At 47.0% G+C, this 13,106-nt stretch overlaps 1 protein-coding gene across 4 annotated transcripts in view; it reads right to left on the bottom strand.

Annotated features, from left to right (window-relative positions):
• The window catches only part of PAK5 (p21 (RAC1) activated kinase 5), a 67,834-nt gene extending 55,366 nt beyond the window's left edge, over positions 1 to 12,468 (bottom strand). The window contains exons 1-3 of one of the 4 annotated variants that reach the window (XM_040057826.2): positions 12,375 to 12,468; positions 11,652 to 11,796; positions 10,806 to 10,868 (exon numbers count right to left, since the gene is read on the bottom strand). The gene's annotated coding sequence lies outside the window, so the exon portion shown is untranslated. Of the gene's footprint in view, positions 1 to 10,805; positions 10,869 to 11,651; positions 11,797 to 12,101; positions 12,183 to 12,374 lie in introns of those variants that run through there. The other 3 variants (XM_040057828.2, XM_040057827.2, XM_040057829.2) reach the window with 3 other exon arrangements.
• Between the last annotated feature and the right edge of the window lie 638 nt (positions 12,469 to 13,106).

Here is a 13,106-nt window from a genome sequence, read left to right as displayed (position 1 = left end):
AAGTGTTTTCTATCTAGAAATGCAAAGCCACTCTCATTTTAGCAGAGGCCCAGCAGAGCCCAAGGAGTGAGCCCTGCCAGCCAGGAACAGGGAGAAAGCTGCCACAAAAAGGATGGAGGAAGCAAAGAGAAGAGACTCCTGTGTGCCACCTTTGATCAGCAAACAACTTCCAGCCACTTGAAAACTTAAGGAGGGTCCGGGGTCATTTCTTCTTCCCCCAGTGTGCTCTGCTCTGCTTTCAACCCGCAGATGAAGAGCTCTGCTGATGACGGCGACGCACTGGGGAGAGATTTTAGTAACTGGGGCGGAGGAGAAGAAGCAGCAAGTGGTGAGAGGGGGAGGAAAAGGAGCCTATATAAAGCTGCACAATTCAAAAACATTAGAAGAGAGAAATGTAAGAGGGAGAGAGCAAAGTTCAAGAAATTTTGCAGCTTCCAGGTACATTGTAGAAGTGAACTGAGACCCAGCCAGACATAGAATCAACGCTCATCTCATGGATCAAACTCAAAACCATCCAAGATGTGTCCATCCCACCACCTCTCTCAAATGTATGAGGGAATTTTCAGGCCCGCATGGCATAGTCCAGCAGTCTCCTGAAATCCAAGAAAAGTGTTCGGAGAACTGGGGTCAATACAGAATTACAAGATAATGCACTGGGTGCCCCCAGCAAAGTACCAAGATCTACCACAGCTTCTGCTTTTCAAACTGCACCAAAAGAACTAAAATCTCATCACATCTTCCAACATGGCTTTCAGAAACATAAAACTGGACAAAGACTTAACTGGGGGAGCTGATAGATCCAGGAGCCCTTCCTGTAAGAACACTCCGTGGTTTTCGGGACCCCTGCCTTGCTCAGCCAAGGCACTCCCAGTTTGCACCAGCAGGTACCGAGACATAATAAATGCAGAAACAACTGCTGCTCGATCATGTGTATGAAACAGCACAGATAATTAGAGCTGCCTGTATATGCAAAGGCTCAAAATTAAAAGTCAGCAACTTCTAGTGCTACTTTGTGATTTTGGCAGGTTTCACTTTCCCACTTGGCATCCTTACAACATCTTTGGTAGAAGCTAAGATTAACAGTCTTGATCATCGAGCACTTGTTTTTTGTAAACACTCATGTGCGTATATCAGATAAACAGTCCCAGTACCTGCTGAACATTTAATCTCTCCATGACTGTGCAGAGAATGTACCCAAGTCCTGCAGGGCCCTCAGTCCCTGCATCCTACCCACCCCAGAGCCTGCTACGTGCTGGCTCATCGCTCCTGCTAGCGGCTTGTTTTCTCAGCCATTCACACACAGTTTCCTTCCAAGGCTGGCTTTTACTGGCACAGATCCCCAAAATGTCTTCCCAAACACATACACTACTGCTAGGAAAGCCATCGTGACAGATAATAGCGCCTGTGCCAAGTATAAATCATCTTTAACTCTTAGGTTTGTTTTCTGCAATTCTGAAGCATAACTAATGACAGCTTCCCAATGTCTGCCTTTGAGAGGGAAAGGCGTGGGGGGAATCTCTGCTGTGTTCATTAAGGCACAAATGTACACACCTCTGTTTAAATCTATTTGACTGTTTATGCTAAGCTAGATAGGCTCCTCCTTTGATGGGTTACCCTCTCACTTGTCCCACAGTCAAATCTTTTGGCAGTCTCGAAGTCAAATCTACATCAGCTTTCTGTTTTCGCTATCAGCATTCTGCAGCAAATTCTCCCAGAAGCGATGCCACCCATCCCAAACTTCAATCCAACACAGCTTAGTCCAGGCACAACTGACTTTGCACATATTTTCCCAAGAATCCCCTTCTCTGGAGCAGTACAGCACTAATGGGAATCAATACTCTACATCTCTTTAGGAGACGTACAAGCTACTTTGAACTCTTAATTAACCCAAAAGACTTGCAGCCCAAATCCCCTCCTCCCAGGCTCCCTCACCGAGGGATCTGCTCCCCATCACACACCAAAGACCTGCCACTCACTTGCAAATTCAAAGCTATCAACTTCAACAGGAACCTGACCTGAACCAGAGATGGAGAGCAATTTTAAAACACATGTGATTACAAATGCCAGTAAAAGCTAAATTCCCATTCCCACGTAAAACACCCATTTCACTCAAAATAACTGGGGAAAAAAGCATGGCCTTTACACGGCCTCACTACAGACGGCAGCAAAGATTTACTAGCAAAGGACAGTAGTGAAGTCTTCTCCTTCTACAATTTTATTGCTCTTACATAACATGCTATCATGCATTTACCAGCACGCTGCGAAGCACTGTCATAAATATTTAAACGGCAATGACAAAGTAAGAGAGGTGTCGGTGCCTCCTGTGTCTCTGGTTTTCGCTGCTCGCTCCCTTGGGCCCACAGTGAGGGAAGAACTGATGTGCAGAAAATAAAGAAAATAAAAGCGCTGCATGTGAACCAAACCACATGCGTGTACCTGGCGTCCAGTGAAGCAAAACGGACTTCAACTGGTTACTAAAAGGTCTTTCCACACCAGGGCTTCCTCTGTCATGATGGCCAAGCTTGTCACCAGCGAGGCTCCCCTCCTCGCACACTCGCCTGCCTGCATTAGTTATTACATTTGATAGCTTTATAGCATTATTTGAAGCTTGCTATTTACCCAGTTACACAAGGCCCAGCAGCTTAGAGCCTGGTCTCTGCCTGGGCTGCAAATCTCTGCAACTACCTCCAAAATAGCCCAGATTTTATGACCCATTAGGCTTAATGATAAATCCTTGGATTTATGTTCCAGGCTAGTGAGCAATGAGAGATCAAGGGCTAAGTTTTGATTTATCTGTGGGCCAACGGAGATGGTTATTTCTGAAATTTTATTTTTCTCATTACCTGCCATAATGACCGCAATGCTCTGCTATGACATCACAGCAATTTCTACCATTATCTACATCAAAATCAATACTCTGATTGTTTGTTCCACAGTGCTAGCACTTGTATTTCCTCTCTCAGCAGCATGGGAACACTTCTGGAGCAGTCTTCCATCCCCTGCCCAGCCTGAGCAGCAACTGGCATCTGCTACAGATGCTAACTCCAGAACCTCCTGGTGCATGAAAGGCAATGGTTTTCAACTTGCAAATACTGCTGGAGGTGAGGCAATGGTGTGGGAATGAAGACTGTTCTGCTTTGAACCAGTTTTTTACATCCGTGGTGCTTCACATGCAATGCCAGTGGTGACTGGAGTTGAGATAAATTTTCCTTCATAGTGCTTTAAATCCAGAACCATGAAAGAGCAGCCAAAACTTTGGAGAGATGCTACTCTCAGCAGGTCCAGTATCCGCATTGATTATAAATCTCCTGCTCTAACAGTTTCTCTGAAAACCCCAGGCCTTTGGAACCTGGGGAATACAAGAAAACATCAAATTTTCTCTTCAAATCTACTTAAAAAGAAATAAAGAGAAAATTAAATGCCCTGTGTTACAGGCAAAAGTCATCAGAAATGGCCTATGAGGACCATAAATGTTCATGCAACCCAGAGTTTCACACTTGCCTGGCTTTAATATGCTCATCAACAAAGGCAGGCACTGCACTTTTTACAGCTGGTTTCAGCAAGGACAGGTGGGTGCACCACGGAATGACAGGGTGAGAGACTGTTAGAAGATTAAGGAATACCACGATACTACAAAGCTAATCACACCTCCAAGTTATTTTCCTCCAAGATTATTACATCCATTTGACCATGCTGCACATGAGGATTACTTGAGTAATACTGAGAAAGGACAGTAAAAGTCAACATTAAAGGGCAAATTTTGAGCAGCTCAAATTTACAGAGCTAAACAGATGCCTCATACAATAAAAGGAACTTGTCAAGGGAATGGAGCATTATCCAATATCTGTCTTGATTGACAGCTTGACAGTCTTTCACACATTTAAAAAAAAAAAAAAAAGTCTTTAAAAAGCATTAGTTAGCAGTTCTCATGAATTTTCCTGTTAAGGAAAATTTCCATGGAAAAATAGCTGAGTTTAATTTCTGGCCAAATCAGGACAGTTGACTACTTTTCTTCCTCACACAGAATTGGAAATTGAAGGGAACTAGTGAGATGCTGTCAGATCAATTCCAGAGCAAAGTAAACAGGAAAGGAATAAAAATGGCAAACGTTATGGAACAAAACCACAAAAAAATCCCCAACAAAACCCTTTAAACCTCAGCTGAAGATCTTTCTTAAGAAGCAGCATCAGGTTGTTGTGCAAAAAAAGCTGCAATAACAACATACTGTAGACCAAGTCCTACCAGCTGCTGAGGAAAAAGGCAAAATGCCTCTTCCAACAGAAGTTCATAATAAATGTGAGCCACAGAGGTACCAGGTTTTTCCCATTACACACACAGTGCCAGGGATCCATTGACGAGGTCCAAATTCAGACTGGATTGCCCAAGAAGGAAGAATCCCTGGCCTTGAGTTCATGAGAAGAGAAGGCAACAGAGTCACCTAATTGGACCCACCAATACCTGAAAAGAGCCTATAAAAAAGATGAAGAGAGACTATTTACAAGGGCATGGAGTGAGAGGACAAGGAGAATGACTACAAACTGAGTAGGTTTAGATTAACTGTTAGAAAGAAGTTCTTCCCTGTAAGGGTGAAGAGGCACAGGTTACCCAGAGAAGTTATGGATACCTCATCCCTGGAGGTATTAAAGAGCAGGCTGGATGAGGCTCTGAGCAACCTGGGATAGTGGGAGTGTTCCTGGCCACAGCAGGGGAGTTGGAACAAGATGATATTTAAGGTCCCTTCCAATCCAGGTCATTCTATGATTCTGTTCTATGGATTCATTACAGCAAACTTTCTCTTGGAAGAAAGCAGCCCTGCTGATGGGCAACACATTCCATACTCCTCTCCGCAAAAAGAAGGAAAAATATCTACTTTTTGTTAGCCTGTAAAGGGACTGCAAGTCACTTCTCAGCTAGCAATGCTCTGAACCAGTGTTTAAATTATTTACCTCATGCCTTGTACTTCTTGAGTACTTGAAAAAGCCCTACATAGCCTCCCTGTGAATCTTGACAGTGCTAGGAGTTGGTCCTCAAAGACAGTGGGTAGAGACAGCACTGATGTGGGATGGATGTAGCATTTTTAGTAGTTTCTGCACTGTATCTCTAATAGCAGAAAATGAGAGACATGCTTGAGTCCTTCATAAAAGCCCTGCCTCAGTAAAGCACTTTCCTTGCTCTCCATAACCAAGACTCAAGTCTCATCTCCATCCAAGTGAAGGCTTCTTCTGCCTCACCCCTAAGGAATAAATCCTCTGTGGCATTCAGGCACATGGTTCTGCACGTGTTTCCCCAGGCAGTCTTTAGGGTATGGATTACACCATCTGCTTTAAACTGAGCCCTGTCATCAATACTTCATTTTGGCAGGAGAGCTCCTGGCAATAACCGCTCTCCTTCATTGCCAACCCCTCCCTGACTTCCAGTAGGACAGGACTCTTTCCATCCAGCCACACGTCTGTAAGAACAGACACCCATACACAGGATTTTTCTAATTTGTTTGCATTTCTACTTCTCATCCTCCATTTACTGTCCTAAGAATGTCAGAACAGAGAGCAGAACTTAAAAGGCAATCGCCACCTGCAAGTATTGTAGCAACACCAAACTATTTTGGCAGTCAGGCCTTTCTCAAAACATGCTGACGGGGCCTGTATCCCTCATGCTGCGAAGATGCAACACAGTCCCCAGCTTTTGGCTGCTTCATTTCAAGCTTCTGCATAAAAATGGGAGCACCCTTTTTATTTCCTAGCTTTCCTCAGCAGCCAATGGCTTAGGTTACAGTCATTGCCTCGGCACTGGAGCACTTTCCACTATCACACTAAGTTTACGGTAACACTGGTGCCCTAAACCCTGTGACACGCCCCATGACATGGATGGTGCCTCCCAACCAGCCACCCCACTAACAGCACCATGCCCCACAACTTCTGTAACATTCTGGTCTCACCTGCAGCTCAGCCATGGAATTCTCTGCCCTTTAATTATTTTCTCCCTGTGACACAAAGCTTTAATAGGAAGAAGTTCTGCTCTTTGGAAAGGAGGAGTTCAGCACGTGCAACAGAGACTAATTCATGTACCATTATTCTTTCCTGCATGCTTCAAAATCTGGGATAGAGGCACAGCTCAGGGCGCACTTACTTTGTTCTCATCTCGCTCTCAGGGAAACCTTCCTACCTCTTCAGCCTAGAAAATCACCCTTTGCTGTAAAACACAAAGCCAAATACCCTCCAAATCTGTTGCCTTTGGGGTCTTTACACGCAAGTGAGAGACAAGTTTAATACTTGTAAACCCAGATTTCTGTGACCTTGGCAAGATTTGGTTGAAAAAGCAAACAATTTAAACATTCTGACTGTTTACTTCAATTTCATGAAGTGTCTGGTAACCCTTTTGAATTATACCTCCTTTCTACGTCCTTCAGTTGTATCTTAAGAGCCCTTCTGTGAGTAGTGTGCAAGAGATGCATCAAAAATCTTTTAGGTTTATTTATTTACACGGCCCAAACAAACAACATGGCATTAAGAACTGTTTTCACAATCCTGTAAAGGACTAAAAGCCTCCTGGGACGGATCAAGCCTCTCCAGCTCAGAACTGGAGAGATCTGCACCTTTGGAAAAAAATTAAAACTAAACACCTAAGGTGCTTTTCAAAAGCAATTATCATAATCCCTGCTGTTACCCGGAGGGATGCAGTGGCAGGCAAAGGTTAAATAACTTCTTGGAGGTGGCTCAGTGAGCAGCACAGCCAGGATTAGAGCCACTGTGCCTCCTGACTCCCAGCTTCAGGCTCAGCCCAGCACCTTAAATAGCTGCAGTGCAAGTCATTAGCTCAGTCCTCTGAGCATGCATCTAGCTTGGGGAATGGGAAAGCTGGAGTTTAACTTAATAATACAAAACTTTCTATGGAGAATCCCCAGAAAGAAACCTCAAAACCTGACCAACCTCTACAAAAAAAACGCTGGGCAGATTTTACTGCCACCAGCTTGGGATAAGTGAATTATTCACACGCAGCAGAGCGTGTCGTAATAAAAGGTTTATGGGGGCTATCGCCAGGATCATTCCTGTGGCATTTATTCATTCCAGTTTCTGTTTGCTGGCATTTCTTTTGTCCTCCCCTTTGTCACCAGGATTCTCTCCACTCTTCCCTTTGTGGGGTACCTTAACTTCTAAAAAAACATTTCTGCTAAGAGAGCGGTTTAGTGACATGGCACATTTTTGTTTACATTGTTACTTTGCATTTTTGTGTACTTCTACAGGGACAGCTGACACATGTGGTTTTCCCCCATCAAAGGTGACTGTGTTTGTCTACTTCCACTATTCCCTTGCCTACAGCTGCAGTATCTCTTTTATTTCTTTAGTTGCCTCCAGCAGGGAACAATAAATCTAAAACACAGTCAAAAAAAAGAGGCAGTCAGAAAAAGGAAAAAATCTCTAGTGCTATTTTTGGCATCTAAGTTCTTTTGCCTTAACCTATTTTTGGAAGAGCATCTTTGTTCAGCAAAATCAGAACTCTCAGCCCTGTGACACCAGGGCAGCGCGTCCCGCTGCAGGCAGAGCCCTTTGCTGGCAGCAACCTCTAACAGCAGAGCAAAGCCAGGAGAGCCCAGAAGGAAAATGATGGGAGACAGGACTTCACTTCCACTCTCCATCACTTTGTGCCTCTGAGCGAGTCACGCCGGCCCTCTCTGGCGCGCTTTGGCAGTGCTCACGCCGGCACACGGCATATGTACAAACAGGATGGGTGCAGCCTGAGCTCCACAGGGTGAAAATGAGGCTTGCCACCAGTCCTCACAGCCTCCAGCCCTTGCAGGACCCCGGGTTTGGTGGTTCGTGAAGTGTAAATATTAACTGGTATCTACAGCTCATGTTTAAATAAAAGCTTTGCTTAGGAGATAAGGAAGGTTGCAAATAAAAAACGGCAGCCCCAAAGAGCTAAACTTGATTCATGTATTTCTGCTTTGCTGGTTTGATTTCAAAAGATATTCAAGCTCTGTATCTGAAACAGTTATTACCTTTGTACTTCCACCAGATGCACCTTCCGAAAGTGGCAGCATTCTCACATGGCCCAGAAAAAAGTTGGAAAAGATGCAAAAGAGCTGACTTGGTATGTTGTGGCTGGCTCTGCGTGACGCAATGGGAGCACACACTTCTCACATCACTGCACTCACAGGCAGCACTCAGAAAGGGATAGTCTTTGAACCCTCTGAGGCACAAGACTTGGTTTAAAGCTGGAATTTTGTGCCAGGGCTTTCAACAGGCACAGCTGAACCACAAGAGAACCAAACACTGCAGCTGGTCTTAGACCAGAAGCCTTGGCCACAGTCCTGCCCACTGAGTTGTTTCTCTCCAGGAAAAAAAACAAACCAGCAAAATTACACATTTAATTGCAGAGAAAATACTTTGTTTTCTTTGTTACAGGGACAGATCTCCAAATGCAACATTGAGTCCTCCTGGGCTCCATGACATGCAGGCTGAAACACCTGCACTAACAGCCAAGTCCCCAGTGAATCTCTGCGGCCTAATGGATTAAAGGCTTAATTAGAGTCACCTGAACATTAAACACCCCTAAAGTGCTCTGAAATTTGCTCGAAATGGAGGTGAGGGGAGTTGCCTTTTGAGAGGGCTCAGAACTAACTGGGGTTTTCTGCACACAGTTAATGGTTTTGAATCATTCCACTTTTCAGCTTTTTCCCTGATAACAAAGCAAATGCAGCTGTGCATCTGGCAGCGCTCTGGCACACCTCACCACCAATCACAGCTGAATTTAATGGGGGAAATTGTCTTAAATATATGAAGCTTTGTATCTAGAAAGAAGGAAGGTACCCTTTGAAGCCCCTACTGAGCAAGACACAAACCTGTATCAGACATGGGATAGGCTACAAGGGAAGATGCCATCAAAACCGATGTCTGTCATGCCATCCATCTCTTAAGCAAATAGTTGTTTAAAATAAACTTCTGGCTCCAAAATGTCATTGAGAGTAGCAAGACCCTATGTTTAAGAGATTAGAATTAATGGTAAAATAAAGAGCATAACTGGAAGATGGTAGAAAGTGCAGGCCTTACAGGTGTGAGGGTATCAACCACCTGAAGTCTCATCATCATTTTCCAGTTTCACCTGGCTGCAATCCCATACCATTGCAGCCTGACAACAGAGGTTTTGCTCAGCTTTCACCAAAACCTGGGGAAACCTAAGCCAAACCCCACAGCAGATGCAACAAACAAACTCCTCTGGCTTCAGCAACGAGCAAAGCAGAGACAGTCCCAAAGTGCCTCCGGGATGGCCAGACAGCACCATGAGTCAGCAATGCTAATGCCAGGAGTAGGATATCCCAAGGAGATATTTAAAAGAGAGGTTTTGTTTGAGATTTACGATTCTGAACCTCTTCACCACACACACCTGTTGGCAGTTTCGGCACATGCCACACAGCAGACTTGTGTTTGTAGCTTTTGCAAAGTAAACCGGTAAAACCAGAGCCAGTTTATGAATTTGAACAAGCAGATGCCAAACACTTCAGATTCCTAATTGGAGGAGCTTCAAAGCAAGAAAAGGAGTTAGGTGTCAAATGTGAGGGTTATCAGAGAGGAGAAGCAGAGACACAGGCACTCTTCTGCTCTGTCTTTCCAGTTCTTTTTTCCATACATCCCTGGAACAGCTGACACCTGACAGATCTGTGCCAGCATCACCTCTTGGGCTTCCACCACAGGAACTGAAGCTCTCCTTGGACTCAGCTTTAAACTTAAACTGCCTGCCCCAGCTGATGTCAATGAGAACAATTTGTCTCCCCTATTTTAGTAGCAAATCTGGGGTCAGAAGTGACACCAATGAGACAAAGCAAAACTTGGACTTGTGATTAACCACCATGAGAAGCTTGTTCTCACCTGACTGAGAGCAGGAGTTGACACTGGGGAGCAAATTACATAGCATTGCACTTCCCCAATATTAGTTTTCAAAGTAAGAGTTGCCACAATCTGTTACACTGCCAAATAATAATCAGGAAATAAAAACATTTTGCAGGAACTTTGCTTGTTACTTGCTTCCATCTCAGAATCAGCCACTGGGATGCTGAGAACTCACTGAAAGTCCAACACTGACTTACTGTGACTATTCATGATGGATGAAGATGTCCAGGAGAAAAAACCAAACCCAAACAGAAACGCCACTGGGAAGCCAAACAGAGGTGCCAAAGTAATAAGGGAATCAAAGGAGCAATGGGATTTATGAGGTCTGGCTCCACAGGGGGCTGCCAAGGGAATTTGCTGATGACTTGTAACAGGGCTCTCCACAACAGGCCCGCCAGGGTCTCTCTGTGGCATCGCTCCCTGGTGTGGAATGACTCCTGAGCTGCCCGGTTAAGCACGGCTCAGCAGTCACTGCAGCTGAGGACACGCACACACGCCGTGACTGGTGAGCTCTCGCTTCCTCAGAGCGAGGCCAAAACACTTCAGAGGTGAGGAACAGCACCCAGAGCTCCTGCACAGTGGGGAGGTGGGACTATGGCAGACTGGTCTCAGATCATCTGATGAAAATTAATCTCAGCTAGAAATCATGGTCTCACTGGAATCCAAACCATTCGGAAAGACGTTTGAAGCAGGAGAAAGGAAAAAGTTTAGCTTTAAGCACTCTCAACATGAGAGTGAGTCTTTCCCTTGATTATAATGATGCATTTACTCAATTTATCTCCAATTAATACATTTGGTAGCATAAATACACAATTCCACTTTTCATCAACCTAAAATGACCTACAGCCAAAAAAACCCTGTGACTAAGCCATGGAAACAGACAACAAGACAAACCACAACGAGTAATTCCCGAAGCCTTACCTGGCACAGCAGCTGCTCCGAAGCCAGTGCCCTGCCCCACGCAGCCAGGTCCCTCATTCCCACCTGAAAACCAGGAGAGCAGCTGCTCAACATGGAGCAATCGACACATTTGTAACCCTCACACAGCAGAAACAGCAAGGTATGGGCAGGAAAAAATGAGCAACACAAAGAGCCATTTTGTGAACCTCAAACTGAAACAGAGGAGCTTCTACAGCGTCTCAGCGTTAGTCCTGGGGGAGCAGACGGCCAGGGAGCCCTGGGAGTGGCACCACATCCACTCACCACCTCGGAAACATCCTCCTGAGCGGACAGCCGGAGCCATCCCCTGACACCTCCACATGACAAGAGGTCTGTCCCCGGCAGCAGCAGCGATGCTCGCAGCCACCAACACCGCCTGTGACAGCGGGCAGGGGAGCACGGCTCCCTGCTGCAGCCCTGAGCAGCGTTATTGGAAGTTTCACGGTACAATAAAGGCAATAAATGTGGAGCAATGATTCCTTAAGTGCTGTCTGGGCAGCGGGGACCACTGAGATCTATCTCGACACAGGTACCAACTCATTTCCTTCATTTTGCAAATGCTAAAGCATATAAAAAATTCTAAAATGAAAGGGAAAGGCTACTAGCAGAGGAGTGTCACTGCTGGCCCCTCTCAAGTTGGTGGGAATCTTATCCTTACTGGCAATGACAGCCCACTAGAGCTAACACCGAAAATTATAAGGGAAAAAAAATGCCATTGTTTCTTTATGTTAACAGAGAGCCAGAGAGCTGGTACGTAACAAAGAGGAAGAAAGGCAGTCTGCATGCTGCTGGCAGGTTGGTAAAAAATTCTCAAGGTCTGATCGATACCATGAAAAAAACACCTCTCTTGGCCTGAGGCTGGAGCGTTTTTCAAGCACGGCAGTCACTATGCAGCTCATTTTCTTAAGCTACGATGATCCGAGGCTCATGAACGCTGAAAGAAGACCGGAGTCGATTGCAGGCGTTTCTAACCCTTTATATGGAGAGAAAAAAAAAAAAAAAAAAAAAAAAAAAAAAAAAAAAAAGGAGAAAAAAAAAGAGGGAACAGAGATATAGAGGCGCATGTAGGAGCATTTCTAGGCTCTCTGGGCACCTGCTTCCTGGGCGAAACCCAAAAGCACATCATATTCACGGAAAGTTGGGAGCAAGTTCTGGGGGAGAAATGACAAAAAGCAAAATGGCTTAAAAATTTTTTTAAAAAAGAAAGGAAAGAAAAAAGAAGATAAAAAACATTGTTGTAGGAAACCCCAGCAAGCTATCAAAAGCAAAATCACCTACGGCGACCCTTAGGAAAGGAAGCGGGGAGCCCCCGGCTGCCCTGCGCCAGCCTCCCCCGGCAGCGCCCGCGGTTCTGTCCGCTCCGCACAGGTGCGGACAGGGATGCCCGGGCCGTGCCTTTGTCTGCGGGCACCGGCCGCCGCCAGGACGCACACGCAGCCGGCCGAGCTCCGCGCTCCGGGCAGCGCCGCGGCCCCGCAAGGTCGAGCGTCCGCCCGGGCAGGGCAGGGCAGGGGCAGCCGCCGCCCGCGCCCCCGGCCCCGCCGCTCCTACCTCGGCCGCCGCCGTCACGCCGCCCCCAGCGCCATGTTCCGGCTACATCCGGGCCGCGGCTCCGCTCGCTCCGCTCCGTTCGGCTCCGCACGGCGCGGCCGCAGGTGCCACCGCCCGCCCCCGAGCCGAGCCGAGCTGGGCTGAGCCGAGCCGCGGCGGGCGCAGCGCCGCCCCCGCGCCGGGCCCGCGGCCCCGCCCCGCCCGCGCCTGCCGCCCGGAGCCGCGGGGCCGGGCTGTGCCGGCGAGCGGCAGCTGCGCACCTGCCCTGGCATCTGGCCTGCGGCTTTGTCCGTCCGGCCACCCGGCCTGCCACGGCACCGCACCCGTGTCCGCACCAGCCGAGGCACCTGCTCGCCCACGTAGCCGTGCCTGCGCCAGCCAGTGCACCCATGCGTGCGCCAACTTGTGCGCCCACCCGTGCATGCATGCGCCCGTACATCACCCACCTATTCCTGCATCGGCCCATGCACCTGCGCACCCACACGCCCATTCCTGCACCAGCCAAGGCACCAGTGCACCCACCCACTCATGCACCAACCAATGCACCCATCGATGCGCCCATACACCCATATATCGAGCTACCCACACACAATTCGTGCACCGCTCCACCAATGCATCCACCTGCCCATGCACCAATCCACTTTCCTATCCGCATCCCTTCATCTACACCCCAACTCTGCAACCATTCACCCACATGCCCCTACATCCTTCCACCCACTTCCTTTTGCACTT

Source organism: Hirundo rustica, chromosome 3, assembly GCF_015227805.2.
Source record: "Hirundo rustica isolate bHirRus1 chromosome 3, bHirRus1.pri.v3, whole genome shotgun sequence".
Lineage (NCBI taxonomy): Eukaryota > Metazoa > Chordata > Aves > Passeriformes > Hirundinidae > Hirundo > Hirundo rustica.
Note: the sequence above shows the minus strand (reverse complement) of the source record. Positions and strands in the feature narration are given on the sequence as shown.